This window comes from Pelophylax lessonae, assembly GCF_965119305.1.
Source record: "Pelophylax lessonae genome assembly, chromosome: 6".
NCBI classification, from domain to species: domain Eukaryota; kingdom Metazoa; phylum Chordata; class Amphibia; order Anura; family Ranidae; genus Pelophylax; species Pelophylax lessonae.
This window is the reverse complement of record NC_138773.1, coordinates 73,161,290-73,180,159: the sequence shown is the minus strand read 5'-3', so window position 1 is coordinate 73,180,159 and position 18,870 is coordinate 73,161,290. Positions and strand designations below refer to the sequence as shown.

General features: G+C 46.7%; 1 protein-coding gene across 2 annotated transcripts in view; it reads left to right on the top strand.

Moving 5' to 3' along the window:
• The window catches only part of ABCA3 (ATP binding cassette subfamily A member 3), an 899,850-nt gene that overhangs the window by 752,342 nt on the left and 128,638 nt on the right, over positions 1 to 18,870 (top strand). The window contains exons 1-2 of one of the 2 annotated variants that reach the window (XM_082262134.1): positions 15,121 to 15,195; positions 15,415 to 15,701. The gene's annotated coding sequence lies outside the window, so the exon portion shown is untranslated. Of the gene's footprint in view, positions 1 to 15,120; positions 15,196 to 15,414; positions 15,702 to 18,870 lie in introns of those variants that run through there. The other variant, XM_082262135.1, reaches the window with a different exon arrangement.

Sequence of the window (18,870 nt, the reverse complement as noted above, 5' to 3'; positions counted from 1 at the left end):
ATCTGTGTCTGATCAGCTGCACTGGAGGTCAAAGGAGAAATCTGGGGTCTAATAGACTGCAGATCTCTCCCTAAAGAGGACCTGTCATGGCTAATGCTGTCACAAGAGATGTTTTTCATCCTTTATGATTGCAATAAAGTTAATACAAAAATAATTTAAAGAAACAGTGTAAAAAAAGGTTAAGATAAAATAAATAATAAAAATATAAAAAATAAATTAACTGGTTTAAGACTGCCTGCCGCACATTTACTGTGGCAGGCTGTCTCTCCTCCGCGAACCGACGTAGCCCTATGTCAGTCGCGCGCCTGGTGCGGGGGATGCCGATGCACGGGGCCGGCGGCTGCGATTGCCAAAGGACACCCACGATCGCTCCCCGCTGAGAGAGAAGGATGGTCCACTGTTGTAAACACAGCTTACCGTTCTTCTCTCAAAAAATGATCACAGAGAGCCTGTAAACCTTCTATATAGGTTCACAGGTCTCTGTGGTTATTTCACAAGCCCCTCCCTCATACAGTTAGTAAACACTCCCCTAGGCTCACATTTAACCCTTTGATCACCCCTAGGTTAACCCCTTCCCTGCCAATGTCATTATTACAGTAACAGTGCATATTTTAAGCACTGATTACTGTAGTAATGTCACTGGTCCCCCCAAAAGTGTAAAAAATGTCAGTTAGGGGTCTGATCTGTCCGCCGCAATGTCACAGTCCCGCTAAAAATTGCAGATCGCCGCCATTACTAGTAAAAAATTAATAAATTAAAATGACATAAATCTTTCCCCTAGATTGTAGACTGATAACTTTTGCGCAAACCAATCAAAATATGCTTATTACGATTTTTTTTACCAAAAATATCTGTCAGAATACAAATTAGCCTAAAAGGATGAAAAATTTTGATTTTTAAAGGTTTTTTTTGTGAATGTTATACAGCAGAGTTATTCACTTTAAGGTCAACACAGAGGACAACGGGGCACTCTTTACATCTAGAGGAAAACAGATTTTTGTCTCCAAATACGGAAAGGTTTCTTCACAGTAAGAGCTGTGAAAATGTGGAATAGACTCCCTCCAGAGGTGGTTCTGGCTAGCTCACTAGATTGCTTTAAAAAGGCCTGGATTCTTTCCTGGGTGTAAATAATATAAGTGGGTACTAACGTTTTGTTAGGTAAAGTTGATCCAGGGAATATCCGATTGCCTCTCGTGGGATCAGGAAGGAATTTTTTTCCCCCTGCTGTAGCAAATTGGATCATGCTTTGCTGGGGTTTTTTTTCACCTTCCTCTGGATCAACAGCGGGTATAGGATTGTGTACAGTGGCGGTTCTACATTAAATTGCTCCCCGGGCAAGACTCCCTCCCGGCGCCCCCCCCCCAAAAAAAAAAACAACATGACAACATAACAATAAATGCAGAGTGCCACAGCATTGTTGCCCCCAATAAATGCAGAGTGCCACAGCAATGCCCCCAATAAAAGCAGAGTGCCAGAGCATTGCCCCCAATAAATGCAGAGTGCCACAGCAATGCCCCCAATAAATGCAGAGTGCCACAGCATTGTTGCCCCAATAAATGCAGAGTGCCATAGCATTGTTGCCCCAATAAATGCAGAGTGCCACAGCAATGCCCCCAATAAATGCAGAGTGCCACAGCATTGCCCCTAATAAATGCAGAGTGCCACAGCAATGCCCCCAATAAATGCAGAGTGCCACAGCAATGCCCCCAATAAATGCAGAGCGCCACAGCATTGCCCCCTTTCAATGCAGAGCACCACAGCAATGCCCCCTTTCAATGCAGAGCGCCACAGCAATGCCCCCTTTCAATGCAGAGCGCTACAGCATTGCCCCCTTTAATGCAGAGCGCCACAGCAATGCTCCCTTTAATGCAGAGCGCCATAGCAATGCCCCCTTTCAATGTAGAGCGCCACAGCAATGCCCCCTTTCAATGTAGAGCGCCACAGCAATGCCCCCTTTTAATGCAGAGCACCACAGCATTGCCCCCTTTAATGCAGAGCACCACAGCAATGCCCCCTTTTAATGCAGAGCGCCACAGCAATGCCCCCTTTTAATGCAGAGCGCCACAGCAATGCCCTCTTTCAATGCAGAGCGCCACAGCAATGCCCCCTTTCAATGCAGAGGGCCATAGCAATGCCCCCTTTAATGTAGAGCGCTACAGCAATGCCCCCTTTTAATGCAGAGCGCCACAGCATTGCCCCCTTTAATGCAGAGCGCCACAACAATGCCCCCTTTCAATGCAGAGCGCCACAGCAATGCCCCCTTTTAATGCAGAGCGCCACAGCATTGCCCCCTTTAATGCAGAGCGCCACAACAATGCCCCCTTTCAATGCAGAGCGCCACAGCATTGCCCCCTTTAATGCAGAGCGCCACAACAATGCCCCCTTTCAATGCAGAGCGCCACAGCAATGCCCCCTTTTAATGCAGAGCGCCACAGCATTGCCTCCTTTAATGCAGAGTGCCACAGCATTGCCCCCTTTCAATGTAGAGATGCCATGCCAGAGTGCCAATTTTCAATGCAGAGCGCCAGCGTTCCCCCCCACGAGTCCCGTCCGTGCACTTACCTCACTTCTCTTCACGTCTCCTCAGTCCTCCCGCGGCGCCTCCTCCTCGGCCAATGGCGTGGGGTTTGCCTTTCGGCCAATCAGGAAGCGGGAGGACCCGCTCCCTGATTGGCCATGAGGAGGATCAGTGTGACAATAGCGAATTTTCATTCGCTATTGTCACACAATGGGCGGGCTCGGGGGGGAGCAATGCTCTGCTCCTCGGCTCGGCTGCGGCGGTTTTAGGCATGGGCGAACGGGGCTCGGGCGGTCCGGTACCATTTGATCCACGGACCGGTACCGGTCCGCGGCCCGGGCATGCCGCCCCTCACGTGTTATGAAAAAATGCCGCCCCGGGCGGCTGCCCCGCTCGCCGTGCCTAAAACCACCACTGATTGTGTATATGGGATTGTATGGTTGGATTTTTCAAAACTTTTGTTTTTTATGGTTGAACCAGATGGACTTGTGTCTTTTTTCAACCTGACTAACTACGTAACTATTCTATAGGGCCTCTGCTAAAAAATATATATAATGTTTGAGAGTTCTAAGTAATTTTCTAGCAAAAAAAATCGGATTTTTACATGTAGGAGAGAAGTGTCAGAATTAGCCCAGTTGGCAAGTGGGTAAAGTCGCAGCAACTTTGAAAAGGTGCCTGCACTACTTTGGTGTGACTTTGTGACTTCTATTGAGTGTAAAGTCAGATCAAAGTCGCACTGGAAATTAGGGCTGAACGATAGTCGATATGATATTGACTATCGTGCTGCGGGCATGGGCGATAGTCACATCGCCGAAGATACGATAGTAAGGCATTAGGCAGGGAGAAGTCGGGACTCGGGAGGATTCACAGTGGTTGTAGCAGAACAGAACCCGACATCCGTCCCACACGCTCAAGTCTGCCTGCAGCTAGCCTAGTTCTCCTGACTGAGCGGTGAGCAGCGCGCCGTGAGCAGCTGCACAGCTAACCAATCACGCGTGCCTGCACACCTGATTGGTTCGCTGTGCCGCTACTCACGACATGATTGGTTCGCTGTGCCGTGCTCACCGCTCGGTCAAGAGAACTAGCTGCGGGGCAGACTGAACATGTGGGATGGATGTCAAGCTGTGTTCTTCTACCTTAGGTAAGTCTCTTTGCATTGAAGAGGACACGGCACGCTGGTCACTACATTGATGGGGGGCATGCTGGTCACTACATTGATGGGGGGCATGCTGGTCACTACATTGATGGGGGGCATGCTGGTCACTACATTGATGGGGGGGCACGCTGGTCACTGCATTGATGGGGGACATGCTGGTCACTACATTGATGGGGGACATGCTGGTCACTACATTGATGGGGGGGCACGCTGGTCACTGCATTTATGGGGGACATGCTGGTCACTGCATTGATGGGGGACATGCTGGTCACTACATTGATGGGGGACTTGCTGGTCACTACATTGATGGGGGACATGCTGGTCACTACATTGATGGGGGGCACGCTGGTCACTACATTGAAGGGGACACGGCACGCTGGTCATTGCATTGATGGGGGGCACACTGTAGTAACTCTGCATTGAATGGGGGCACGCTGTAGTAACTCTGCATTGAATGGGGGCACGCTGTAGTAACTCTGCATTGAATGGGGGCACGCTGTAGTAACTCTGCACTACTAAAAATGCACGACAAAGAGGATCCGCCACAAAAAAATATCACAATATATATCGTTGGGAAAAAAATATCGCAATGTGATTTTTTTTCAATATCGTGCAGCCCTACTGGAAATCGTGCGACTTTGGAGACACACTAATGTCAATAGAGCCTAAATCAACCCATATATAGTGAAACAGCTGAAAACTCATTTGCAGAATCCCATGCAGTGTAGTTCAGGGAGGGGGAGCAGACAGTAGGATGACTCAGAAGGCTGTAGATGGAATGAGCTGCAGTAAAAACAGATAAATCTCCAAGCTCTGGAATTCCCTGCCAGGGCCCTTACAAAATCCACACAGTGGTATTTATATCATTCTTCAGATTTATTATGCAACATGATTCAAAGTGGTTTACCACTTCTTCCTCATGCATCTATGAAGAGGAAGGAGTGGTGCACCACTTCTAAACGCATTGCCCAAGATGCCTGTGGGAGCCTCTGTGGGGATCAGGATGGCAGGCAGAAACAGCAAGGATGAGTTAAAGCAGAAATAAACCATTCGATTTAATAGTTCCCAAAACATTCCAGGCATGCAGCGAACTGTCACAGTTGCTTGTGCTCTCAACCGAACTATCAAGCCATTAAATGGCTTGTGATCATAACTGATCACAGGCGCCATGGCAACCGCAGACAAAATAAGGGCTAAGATGGCAGCTTCCTTAGTTGTAAAGTATAGGAGGGTTTAGTTCCACTTTAACTGTCAGGAAGGCAGGCAGAAAATGCAAGGATGAGTTAACTACTTCCACCCTGCCTCTCGTAGATTCACTACGGCACTCTGCTGCTTACAGGCAAAGCGATGTAGACCTACGTCACTCGCCCACCACGAGACTGTAGGGGGCCAGCACGTGTGACCGGCGGCTCCGATGGCCGCCGGCCACTCGCGATCTCCCTCAGGAGAGGGAGAAATACAGACGGCTGATGTAAACACAGCCGTCTGTCATTCTCCCTGAAGTAAGCACAGAGGCTATGTGATCCTGCTATATAGGATCGCATGTCTCTGTGCTTACTTCACTAGCCATGCCCCTTGACAGTTAGAATCACGTCCCTAGGGACACACTTATCCCCTTGATCACCAATAAAGTTAACCCCTTCCCTGCCAGTGTCATTTTTACAATAACAGTGCATATTTATAGCACTGATTACTGTAGTAATGTCACTGGTACCCCCAAAAGTGTCAAAAATGTCAGTCAGGGGTCCAATCTGTCGGCCGCAATGTCACAGTCCCGCAAAAAAAATCGCAGATCGCCGCCATTACTAGTTTAAAAAAAAAACAATTAAAAATACATAAATCTTTCCGTAGTTAGTAAACGCAATAACTTTTGCGCAAACCAATTAAAATACGCTTATTGCGATTTTTTTTAAATATATTTTTATTCAAAAATATGTAGCAGAAAACAAATTGGCCTAAAATGTTAAAAAAAATATTTTTACATTTTTTTAAAAATTTCATATAAAAAAATGTGAAAAATATTGTTATTTTTTCAAAATTGTCGCTCTTTTTTTGTTTATAGTGCAAAAAATAAAAATCGCAACAGTTGATCAAATACCACCAAAAGAAAGCTCTGTTTGTGGGAAAAAAAGGACGTCAATTTAATTTGGGTACAGCGTCGCACGACCGCGCAATTGTCCGTTACAGTCACGCAGTGCCGAATCGCAAAATAGGACCTGGTCATTGAGCAGCCAAATCCTCCGGGGCTAAAGTGGTTAAAGCAGAACTAAACCATTACATTTAACAGTTTCCCAAAACAGTTACATTCAAGTCATGCGGCGAATGATACCTGTCACAGTTGCTTGTGCTCTCAAACGAATTGTCAAGCCATCAAATGGCTGGCGATCATATGTGCAGCCCATGGCAACCACAGATCAAACAGAGGCTAAGATGGCAACTCCCTTGGCTGTAAAGTATAGGAGGGTTCCAGTTCCTCTTTAACCACTTAAGCCCCGGAAGATTTTACCCCCTTCCTGACCAGGGGGTTTTTTGCGATTTTTTACTGCGTGACTTTAACGGACAATTACACGGTCGTGCGACGCTGTACCTAAACGAATTTCACGTCCTTTTTTTCCCACAAACAGAGCTTTCTTTTGGTGGTATTTGATCACCTGTGCGATTTTTTGATCATGCGCTATAAACAAAAAAAGAGCGTAATTTTTGCAAAGATAACAATATTTTTCACTTTTTTTTATATGAAATTCCCCCCCAAAAAAATGTAAAAATCTAAATTTTTTAACATTTTCGGCCAAATTGTTTTACGCTACCTATGTTTGGTAAAAAAAATCGCAAAAAGCGTATTTTGATTGGTTTGCGCAAAAGTTATTGCGTTTACTAACAAAGGGAAAGATTTTTGTCATTTTTGGTGTTTTTTTTTTTAACGAGTAATGGCGGCGATCTGCGATTTTTTTTGCGGTACTGCGACATTGCGGCGGACAGATCGGACCCTTGACTGACATTTTTGACACTTTTGGGGGTACCAGTGACATTACTGCAGTAATCAGTGCTATATATATGCACTGTTACTGCAAAAATTACACTGGCAGGGAAGGGGTTAATTGTATTGGACAGGGAGGGGTTAAGTGTGTCCTAGGGGCGTGTTTCTAACTGTGATTGGACAGGTCTCCTGGTGTAAAAACAAAGATCAACGGTTCTACATAGTAGAGCCGTCTGATCTTCATTTTTACACAGGGGAGAATGACAGGCGGCTTGTTTACATAAGCCGCTCTGTCTTTCTCCCGCTGTACCGGCGATCGTAGTGTGACCGGCGGACATCGGGTCCGCCAGTCACACTCCCGCACTCCTCCGTGAACGAGCCGAGGTGGGCGCGCGCCCGCCCGCTATTGGCTCTAAAAGGAGTGACAGGCTAGTGACGTTAATTAACGTCACTCTGCCTGGCCGGCAAGTAGTTAACCACTTAAGGACCGGAAGGTTTTACCCCCTTCATGACCAGGCCATTTTTTGCGATTCGGCACTGCGTTACTTGACAATTGCCCAGTCGTGCGACCCTGTACCCAAATAAAATTGATGTCCTTTTTTTCCCACAAATAGAGCTTTCTTTTGGTGGTATTTGATCACCTGTGCGATTTTTATTTTTTTGTGCTATAAACAAAAAAAGAGTGACAATTTTTATATTTTTTACTTTCTGCTATATAACATTCCCAATAAAAAAAAATTAAAAATCTAATTTTTTGCATCATTTTAGGCCAATTTGTATTCTGCCACATATTTTGGGTAACAAAAAAATCCCAATAAGTGTATATTGATTGGTTTGCAGAAAAGTTATCGCGTCTACAAACGAGGGGAAAGATTTATATTTTTTTATTAAAAATTCTTATTTTTTTCTTACTAGTAATGGCGGCGATCAGTGATTTTTAGCGTTACTGCGACGTGGAAAGATGGGAGCCCTAACTAACGTTTTTGACACTTTTGGGGGGGGGGGGGACCAGTGACATTACTACAGTAATCAGTGCCAAAAATATGCACCGTTACTGTAATAATGACACTGGCAGGGAAGGGGTTAACACCAGGGGCGATCAAAGAGATACTGTAAATGTATGCCTAGGGGGTGTTTTCTAACTGTGTGCGGGATGGGCTTGTGGAATCAACACCGGGATTTGTATTCCTAAATAGGAGGAGACCTGTGTTGATTGCTGACAGAACTGTCTGCTGTGTTTATAATGGCAGACCGCCGTTCTGTCTTCCTGGGGAGTGGTCACGGGTGCCTGGTGGCAATCTCGGCTCCCCGGCCCCGCAGATCAGCTTCCCCTTTTGAGAATGACCGTGCGTGCTGCCGTAGGAGTGACGTATGGATATGGTGATTCTCGCAGCCAAGCCACCGTATATCTGCGGTGGGTGGACAGCAAGAGGTTAATGTACTGAAGGGTGCCTGCTACACAATGGAGGGGCGCACAGCACTTATACCCTATTTTAGGCCAATGAGATAGTATAGATCACCAGCTGCAGAGTCAGAAATAGTGAATTACCACCAGGAAGCCTTCAGCAACCTCAGACCTTATTACCAGACCAACCAGGCAGCTGCTCTGCTCTCCCCCATCTGCCTAGCCCTAGTGTTGGCATTGGGGGAGGTAGAGTATGTCATGTGCTAGCTCACATAGGAGCGTATACAGCATGTAAAGGACTAGACCCCCCTTTACATGGTGTAGGAGGAGGCAGGGCTGCTGTTAGAAATCATAGGGCCCCGTACAGCCTACCTGGCAGGGCCCCCACCCCAGAATTTATTAAGACAATTTTTTCACTAAAAAATACACTAAAATCATTATTAGCAAACACAAATGTAACAGAGAATTTAAAGGGGAGTTCCACCCAAAAGTGGAACTTCCGCTTTAGGTGTTCCTACCCCCCTGACATGCCACATTTGGCATGTCATTTTTTTGGGGGGGGGAGCGGGTACCTAGTTTTGACAGGTACCCGCTCCCACTTCCGCTCGGAGCGCCGCGGAAGTTCTCCTCTCCCCCTCCCTCCCTGTAATCTTCTGGGACACGTCAGAGGTCCCAGAAGATTGCCGGCCAATCACGGCGCGCAGCGCGACTCGCGCATGCGCAGTGGGTACCCGGCTGTGAAGCCGCAAACTGTAACAGCCGGGTGCCCACAGCAGTGATGCCGGCGCCGAGAGAGAGGATCGAGGCTTCGAGCGGCCGCATCGCTGGACCGTTGGACAGGTGAGTCAAATGGCTGGAACTCCGCTTTAAAGGAAAAAAATTTATATATATTTTTTTTTAAATGTTAACAATTTTTTCAATTATTTTATTTTACATTTTCTTTACATTTTTTTATTACAATGTTTAATAAACATTTTTTTTTTATAATTTATTTTTTATTTTTTTACAGGGCAGGGCATACTTGCCAACTGTCCCTTTTTTCCTGGGACAGTCCCTGCAAATAGGAGCCTGCCCCAGGTAATTTATATTGTCCCTGGAAGCGCCTGGAAATCGGGCTGCCCGTAAATGTTACACAGAAGTAGTACAGCTGAATGGGAGACTTATTTCAACTCTGCTACGGTGGCTTTAAGTTTGAAATTCCCTTTTTAATTTCTTGTAATTCTCTCTATATTGGAGTAGACTTTATAATCTGATAAATAGGCAAGATTAATTATGCAGAGTGGGCGGAGCCTCATGGAAGTGGGTGTGGTAATTGATAGCTGTGATGCAAAGTGTCCCTGGAAATTTTTTTAAATGTTGGCAACTATGGCAGGGAAGCCTGCAGCGCTGCGGTGGGAGGCGTGCATCACAGTGAAAAAGGGGGACACGGGGCGGGGGGATCAGAAGCAGGCAGAACAGGGAGGGGGATCTGTGTTGGAGAAGCAATTACAGGAATGATGCCTTGTGTCTGTGTCTCTCCCTGCAGCAGCACAGGGCTTCCTTCTGTAATTGCCCCTCTGCCCGACCACACCGATTCCCTGTGCTGTGTGGGCCCCCTGTGGGTTTGGGCCCCCTACAGGAGGACTGGTGGTCCCCCCTATCAGCGGCCCTGCGAAGAGGGCATGCTATAGAGAATTAAGCAGCTGCCTGGTTGCTGGGGCCTAGGAAGCCATAAGCAATGCTTTACATTATTAAATTGCTTTTTAACTGCAACACAGATCCCATTCCTAGGAAGGGGGAAAAAGTGCCCGGTATTGAAGTGGCTAATCAAAGCCACATATGGCTACATTTACATCTAGGCTTTGCTATTTTTACAGGTGTTTTACATGCGTTTTTTCAGGCATTTTTTTGGGTGTTTTAGCAGCGTTTTTGTGCAGGCGTTTTTAGGTTGACAAGTGACCAATGAGAAAAAAATAAAAACGCCTAAAATTTAAAAATTTTTGAGTGACAGGCCTTTTACTTAAGGGGACAGAATGCTCAGATGTGAACAGGAGCCATTAAAATGAACAGAATTTGTCTTGTTGGGCGTTTTTAGAGCTGAGGCTTAGAGCAGAAAATCGCCCAGATGTGAACGGAGGCCTTACTGTATGGTAAGTCGGTAGCTGTAAAAAAAGCAGTCTGAATCAACATTTATAAACAACACGGCTCCAGACTGTATACAAAGATACAATGGAACATATTGTTTCTTTTGTATCTTTCTGTGCATTCATCTGCAAATCAAAGAGATGGATTTAGATCTGAAAATTATGACACTTAAAGCAGAAGTACAGCCAAAGCTCATTTGGCTGTACTTCACCTGTGGATCATAGGAGTACAGTTTGTCCTGCACTCCTGTGACCCGCTTTCAGCAGACAACGGACTGAAGCTCGCTGTCAGCTGATGTCACAGAGCTGGTGAGATCCTGAGCCAGCCGTTCCCACCCTCTCCAAAGTCTAGCGATCCAGTGAGTGTGTGTGTGTGGGGGGGGGGGGGGGGGGCGCAGAGCAGCGAGTCAGAGACAGTCACCAGCCCTCTGCTCACGGAGCAGAGCACTGAGAATCAAGCGATCAGCCACCTGGGTAAGCATGATTCCTACAATTGGCTGAATGTACCAAGTTAATTGATTGATCAACCTGGGTACAACCAGCATGCAGTGGCGGTTCACACATATGCGATGCGGGAACCCTGCGAATCCACTGTGGGTTTCCGCATCGCACACGACTCGCAGGCAGTTCACACTGCCATATGCGAATTGCTGGGGGTGTCAATACAAAGTTAACCACACCACCAGATCAGTTCGCATATCGCAGTGCAAGCTGTCAATTCCGACAGTAATTGTATTGCATAGGTGTGAACAGCCATGTTGGTGCAAACCAAAAAAAGGGTCCTGTGCAACTTTGGTCCGATCGCAATGCAAATTCAGCCATGCAATCTGTATGGCTGAATTTGCAATGCCCAGACATTGCATGTGATTTGCAGAGCAGTGGGCTCCAAATCACATGCGATGCCTGACATTGCATATGTGCGAACTGGTACGCAAGGTTTTACCTGTGATTATCACTAGTAGTAATCACTGCCCCCCTCCCTACAGGGAGAAGAAAATGGCCTGACAGGAGGGATTCTCCTGTCAGCACTGTCTATGTTGATGGGGGAATCAAGTGAATTTCTTTCTTGCAATTTGCTCCCTGTATGGTCAGCCTAAAGCCCCATACACACGTACCGATTGGCGGCCGTAAATATTCGGCCGCCGACCGATCGGCCGATTGTAGGCTTGTTAGTATGATGCTTCCGACAGCCGACGGCGCATTTTCGGCCAAACAGAATCTGTCGTGCAGACTTTAAAATATTTGTTGGGTGTCACCAGAACGGCCGATTGTTCGCCAGTCAGTACAGAATTCGGCCGACAAACAGCAGATTAGCAAGACTGGGCATGCTCAGAAAAGAAAAAACACACGGAAAGTTAACCATCACATGACATCACTTCTGCAGTCGGCTGTTGTTGGCCGACAAAATTCGTGTGCAGTCTTTAGCACTTTTCAACCGACAGGACAGCACCGGACAAAAGACGGCCGATCGTTCGGCCGACATTCGGTACGTGTGTACGGGGCTTAAATCATTGATCTGTATTTCCACCATGTAATCTCATAATCTGATCGAAATACAATTGCATTCATGAACAAAGTATCTCAGTGCTGCTGATTGATGCAAAACAATCAATAATATTCTGTTCTGGCTGATTGACTCAGTTTGATTGAACCCAATTAAAACTGAGTCTAAATCAATTGGAAGGGAGGTTTTGACAATTCAATTTTTTTGCACATTTGATTATTTAATCGAATCGCAGATCGACTGGGAAAAAAATGAAAGCCTGCATCGCCAACATAAAGATTGTACAATCAGATTGTGATGTGTGTGGTGGGTTATAAATCAGTGTACATATTTTCAGCACATCACGGATCATCAAGTGTCATACAAAAGTTTTATTGAAGAACGATTACATCATGAAGGACAAAGCGCAACATTTCGGAGCCGTGCAGAACACCTTTATCACATGCCTGATGAAGGGGTCCTGTGCAGCTCTGAAACGTTGCACTTTGTCCTTTGTGATGTGATCGTTCTTCAAGAAAACTTTTGTATGACACTTGATCCGTGGTGTGCGGACAGCGACAAACATTGTACACTGACCCGTGTTTCCTCCAGCTGGCTGTAGCACCTGCTACCATTGAGCCCTAATCCAAGAATGTGTGTAATGGGAATATTAACAGTATCTGGTGGGCTATAGAGTGAACAACACATGCAGTAATAAAAAATCACACCATCCAAATTAAAATAAATTAAAAAAAAATTGCCTTTGAGGTATATTATCTCAGGTTGAGCTCATTGATGTCAACTTTTTGTGGAACTGCAAGTCACAGCATGTCCAGCTAGTCTGCCCCCTACCATCTGTCAGCTCATTACCTCCCCCATACAGACAATGGGCTCCATTCACATTGCTAACACATCAGGGTCACCGTTGTGAGGAGACATTTAAAGGGGAGTCCCATGCAATCTGAAACTGACAATCACATGTCTGAACACAGGGAGCCTGGGGGGGCTGTGGCTAGTACACAGGATAAGAGGAACGATCGGTTGAATTTCTGTTTATTTATAGTATAGTGCTTTCCGCAGCTCATTCTGACTGTTGAATGAAAAAAAATGAAGGTGTAAGCTAGAAATGTTTTTATTGTAAGTTAACACAACATCCAATTTCCATTTACCCTAGGTTGACATATGCGCGTTTTTACGGGCAATGGGCTGCCCTGCCTGTGTTAGGGCTCTTTCACACGGGCGGTCCAAACAGATCCGCCTGTCAGTTTTTTAGGCGGATCTGATCGGATGCCCCATTCAGCCCTATGGGGCAGCGGATGTCAGCGGTGACATGTCCGCTGACACCCGCTGCCATCCGCATCCGATCCTGTCCGTGAAATCCGGACGGATGGAAACCCTATTTTCCATCCGTCCTGGGGATCGGATGGGATCGGATGAGAGCGGACAGGCGGTCCGCTCTCATCCGATTCCCCATAGAGAGAAGCGGGGGCTGTGACACCTCCCTCTCCGCTCTGCAAGCGGAGACGGAGCTGTCATCCGCCGGCTCAGCGGGGATCGCGGATCGATCCCCGCTGAGCAGCACGGATCCGCCTACGGAGGCGGACCGTGTTAAAGAGCCCTAACCCGTAGAAAAAGGTGCATGCACCTTTTTTCAAAACATGGCCTGCGGGGAAATCGCATGGTCATTTGCATTTTGACCATGCAATTTCCCTGCGATTCCTGCATCCCCACTGGAGTCTTCCAAATGAATGGCAGCCCGGCACGTTTTTACAGAGCAGCGCATTTGTACTGCGGATGATTCGATCGCAGATTGCCGCCATTACTAGTTTAAAAAAAAACTGTAAAAATGACATAAATCTTTGCCGTAGTTAGTAAACGCAATAACTTTTGCGCAAACCAATCAAAATACGCTTATTGCGATTTTTTTTTTAACCAAAAATACGTAGCAGAAAACAGATTGGCCTAAAATGTTAAAAAATTTTGATTTCCATTTTTGTTTAACCACTTAAGCCCCGGAGGATTTGGCTGCTAAACGACCAGGGGGTATTTTGCGATTCGGCACTGCGTGACTTTAACGGACAATTGCGCGGTCGTGCGACGCTGTACCTAAACGAATTTGGCGTCCTTTTTTTCCCACAAACAGAGCTTTCTTTTGGCGGTATTTGATCACTTGTGCGATTTTTTGATCACGCGCTATAAACAAAAAAAGAGCGTAAATTTTGCAAAAATAACAATATTTTTCACATTTTTTTATATGAAATTCCCCCCCAAAAAAATGTAAAAATCAAAATTTTTTAACATTTTCGGCCAATTTGTTTTATGCTACCTATGTTTGGTAAAAAACATCGCAAAAAGCGTATTTTGATTGGTTTGCGCAAAAGTTATTGCGTTTACTAACAAAGGGAAAGATTTTTGTCATTTTTGTTGTTTTTTTTTTAACGCGTAATGGCGGCGATCTGCGATTTTTTTTGCGGTACTGCGACATTGCGGCGGACAGATCGGACCCTTGACTGACATTTTTGACACTTTTGGGGTTACCAGTGACATTTCTACAGTAATCAGTGCTATATATATGCACTGTTACTGTAAAAATACACTGGTAGTGAAGGGGTTAACTTTATTTGAGAGGGCGGGGCTGTGTGTGTCCCTAGGGGCGTGATTCTAACTGTGATTGGCTGTGGCTTCAACTGTATGCAGAGTGATCAACGGATCTACATAGTAGATCCATATGATCATCTCTCATACAGAGGGGAGAATGACAGGCAGCTTGTTTACACAAGCTGCCTGACTTTCTCCCTCTCCCCCGCCGATCGCAGAGTGGCCGGCGGACATCGGGTCCGCCGGTCACACGCGCGGAGGGGTCCGTGACCACGCGGGAGCGCGCCTCTGGCGGCGCACGCTCGCTCCATAGACCCTCACAAGCTAGTGACGTAGCCCTACGTCACTTTGCCTGTGAGGGGCTGACCGCCGACGTAGATAGTCGTGCGGCGGTCGGCAAGTGGTTAAGAATTTCATATAAAAAATGTGAAAAATATTGTTATTTTTTCAAAATTGTCGCTCTTTTTTTGTTTATAGCGCAAAAAATAAAAATCGCACAGGTGATCAAATACCACCAAAAGAAAGCTCTGTTTGTGGGGAAAAAAGGATGTCAATTTAGTTTGGGTACAGCATCGCACGACCGCGCAATTGTCCGTTAAAATCACGCAGTGCCGAATCGCAAAATAGGGCCTGTTTTTTTGAGCAGCCAAATCTTCCGGGGCTAAAGTGGTTAATCACTGCACAGAACAACAGCAGGCTGCCCTGCTCTGTGACCAGCTTTGTTTATTATCAGCCTAAGAGGAATAAGGTCACATGACAGCAGGCAGCCTGGGTGTCATGTGACCTAACCCGGAAGTGGCTGGTGGATGAGGCTGGAGATTTGTTTCTCTGGAGGGGGGGTGACGTCACCAGCTGTCTGAGAGAGAGAACAGAGGAGAGAGAAGGCAGCTGCAGCTGTGCTGGAGGAGAGAGAGACGGCCTGCAGCCCTTAGAAGGTGAGACATGGTCAGCTTCTGAGCCGAGACAGTCTGCAGGGGCTGGAGGGACTGCAGAGGCCTGGTCATACACAAAGAGCAGGTTCACCTACCAGACACCCACTTACTGCACCTCATAGAGGGACTGCAGGACCAGCATACTGACTGACCTGCCTGACAACACATCTAAAGGGGGGGAATGTGAAGCCTCCTTCTATAACTGAGCTTAACTTTCCACAGCCATCGTCTGCAATGAGAGACCAGACAGCCACAGAGGAATCCTGAACACTCATCCGGTATCTTTATGTCTAGAAGAGCCCGCCACCGATGATCCCATTCACCGGGACCCTGGATTGCAGCCTGCCGGAGGGATCGCAGAGCCGGACCAGCTAGCCATGGGACAATGTGCTCTGGAGTATAAAGGGTGAAAAGCTCTGCCATCCTCAACAGCGTTTACAGTTTATAACCATCATTTGTTGGAGGACATCGCTGGAGGAGTGGCTTCTGTACCTGCAAGTTGTGTAAAGGTGAGGTGACATGTAAACATTACAATGTTGGGAGAAATATGTGACCAAACCTGTGTGCTCCTCTGATGTACCTACAATAGAAGGATCGGGGAACTGAATATGAACAAAGAGAAGAGAGTACGAATCACAACACAAAGGGTGTCCGCGCCCGATTCTCTTCCCTTTCTTCATCTTATAGACTATTATAACTGTTCTTTTGCAATGTTAAAAAAAATGGTGGCTGTTGTCCTAAAAGGTAGTGAAGGGTTAATATAACATTGCACTAAAGAACTTGATTCTGGGCAGTAAGTAGAGGAAAGCTGGCTATAGGCTAGTAGATCTTTAAACAAACGTTAGTTTACACCAATGGTCTCCAAACTGCAGCCCTTTGCTTGCCTTTATCCTTGGGGTACTATTCTCCTCACTGACACCAATTATGGGCAACCTTCCACCTACTGACACCAATGATGAAGCACTATACCTCCTTTTGACACCAATGATGGGGGCACTTTCCCTCCCTCTGACACCAACAATTGAAGACTATCCCTCCCACTGACACTAATGATGGGGGTTCTATTCCTCCCACTTACACCAATAATGAACACCCTTCCACCCACTGACACCAAGGATGGGGGCACTATTTTTTCCAACTGACACCAATGATGAGGGCGCAATTCTTCCCACTGACACCAATGATGGGGACACTAGTCTTCCCACTGACTCCAGTGATGGGAATACTAGTCTTCCCACTGACACCAGTGATGGGAACACTAGTATTCCCACTGACACCAGTGATGGGGGCACTAGTCTTCCCACTGACACCAGTGATGGGGGCACTAGTCTTCCCACTGACACCAGTGATGGGGGCACTAGTCTTCCCACTGACACCAGTGATGGGGGCACTAGTCTTCCCACTGACACCAGTGATGGGGGCACTAGTCTTCCCACTGACACCAGTGATGGGGGCACTATTCTTCCCACTGACACCAGTGATGGGGGCACTAGCCTTCCCACTGACACCAATGATGGGGACACTAGTCTTCCCACTGACACCAATGATGGGGACACTAGTCTTCCCACTGACACCAATGATGGGGACACTAGTCTTCCCACTGACACCAATGATGGGGACACTAGTCTTCCCACTGACACCAATGATGGGGACACTAGTCTTCCCACTGACACCAATGATGGGGACACTAGTCTTCCCACTGACACCAATGATGGGGACACTAGTCTTCCCACTGACACCAATGATGAGGACACTAGTCTTCCCACTGACACCAATGATGGGGGCACTATTCTTCCCACTGACACCAATGATGGGGGCACTATTCTTCCCACTGACACTAATGATGGGGGCACTATTCTTCCCACTGACACCAATGATGGGGGCACTATTCTTCCCACTGACACCAATGATGGGGGCACTATTCTTCCTACTGATACTATTCCTTCTATTGACGCCAATGGTGGGGCACTATTCCTCCCACTGATGCCAATGGTGGGGCACTATTCCTCCCACTGACGCCAATGGTGGGGCACTATTCCTCCCACTGACGCCAATGGTGGGGCACTATTCCTCCCACTGACGCCAATGATGGGGCACTATTCCTTCCACTGACGCCAATGATGGGGCACTATTCCTCCCACTTAAACCAAAAATGGGGCACTATTCTTCCAACTGATACTATTCCTTCTATTGACACCAATGAAGGGACACTATTCCTCCCACTGACACCAATAATAGGGCACTATTCCTCCCTCTAACACCAATGATGGGTCAATATTCTTCACTCTGATACTATTCCTTCCATTGACCCCAATGATGGGGCACTATTCTTTCCACTGACACCAATGATGGGGCACTATTCTTTCCACTGACACCAATGATGGGGCACTATTCTTTCCACTGACGCCAATGATAGGGAACTATTCCTTCACTCCCACTGATGCCAGTGCTGGGGCACCATTCCTCTCGCTGACACCAATGATGGGGCATTATTCCTCCCACTGACACCAGGTCATTTTCAACTTCCAATGGCCACAGTCCAGCCCCCCTAAAGTTACATAGTTACATAGTTAGTGAGGTTGAAAAAAGACATCAGTCCATAAAGTCTGAAGGACAGTAAAATGGCCCCTGTTTAGAAGGTTTGGAGACCCCTGGTTTAAACATTTATATGATAATTCTCAGTACATTCTATGACTTGATGAATGTCGTGCAAAAGTGCATCCAAAGTTTAACATTCACGTTTGGAACTAATAGACTCTGACACACACTTTTAGATATTCTTTACTTCAAGAAAAAAACTCTCAAAACAGGTAAACAGTGCAATGCAAGTCATCGCTCGTCACCAATGCTGCATAGGAGAAAGCAGCCACATGCTAAAACAAATTGGTTTAGTGTACCCTTACCTATGTTAACTGATCAGAATCATTCCTACAGGGCCCGTTCACATCTTTTACATTTTAATGCGTTGCAATAAAGTGACTGCTTTTCCAAAAAGAAGCTTGGTTCCTTTAATATAAGGCTCTGATTACTCAAACCCTGTACAGTAAGTCCAAGCTTATCTATCTTCTAGTGGTACAACCTCCTATCAAATTTTACATTTGATATTTCCGGAATTGTTAAATGCCTGCATTCCCCAACTGCTCAGGATGGTTCCTTCCATTAGTCCCTAACAGCAACAATGAGTCCTGTAATGATGTAGAGCAGCCTTTCTCAACTAGGGTTCCTCCAGAACAAATACAAGGCCCACAGGCAGAATCCAGCCCGCCAGGCTTTGTTATATGGCCCTCGCACACAGTTTTAAAGCTAGGACGTGACAGAACTCCATTCCGTCACATCTAGTTTTTGCTCTCTGCTCCCTGACCCCTCTGTCGCTTGTAAACACTGAAGCCTTCTGTGTTTACAAGGGACAACAGCTTTGCTCTCAGTGGCTCCTGGATGAAGCATAGCCCTGCACGTACTCATAGGGGGGCATGGCAGGGACAGATCCCAAGAGAGAGCACAATCTCTCTGCAAGGCAAAACCGAGCCGCCTACACAGGGAGGTGCTAGAGGTGGGCCAGGTAGGAAAGCGAAGAGATGCGAGGAAGCTGTGGGGGGAGGGGGTTTGGAGTTGTGGTTGTACACTGCGCATAACACACCCCTAAACTCTGCAATCTGTATGCAGCGAGTTCCTGAATCC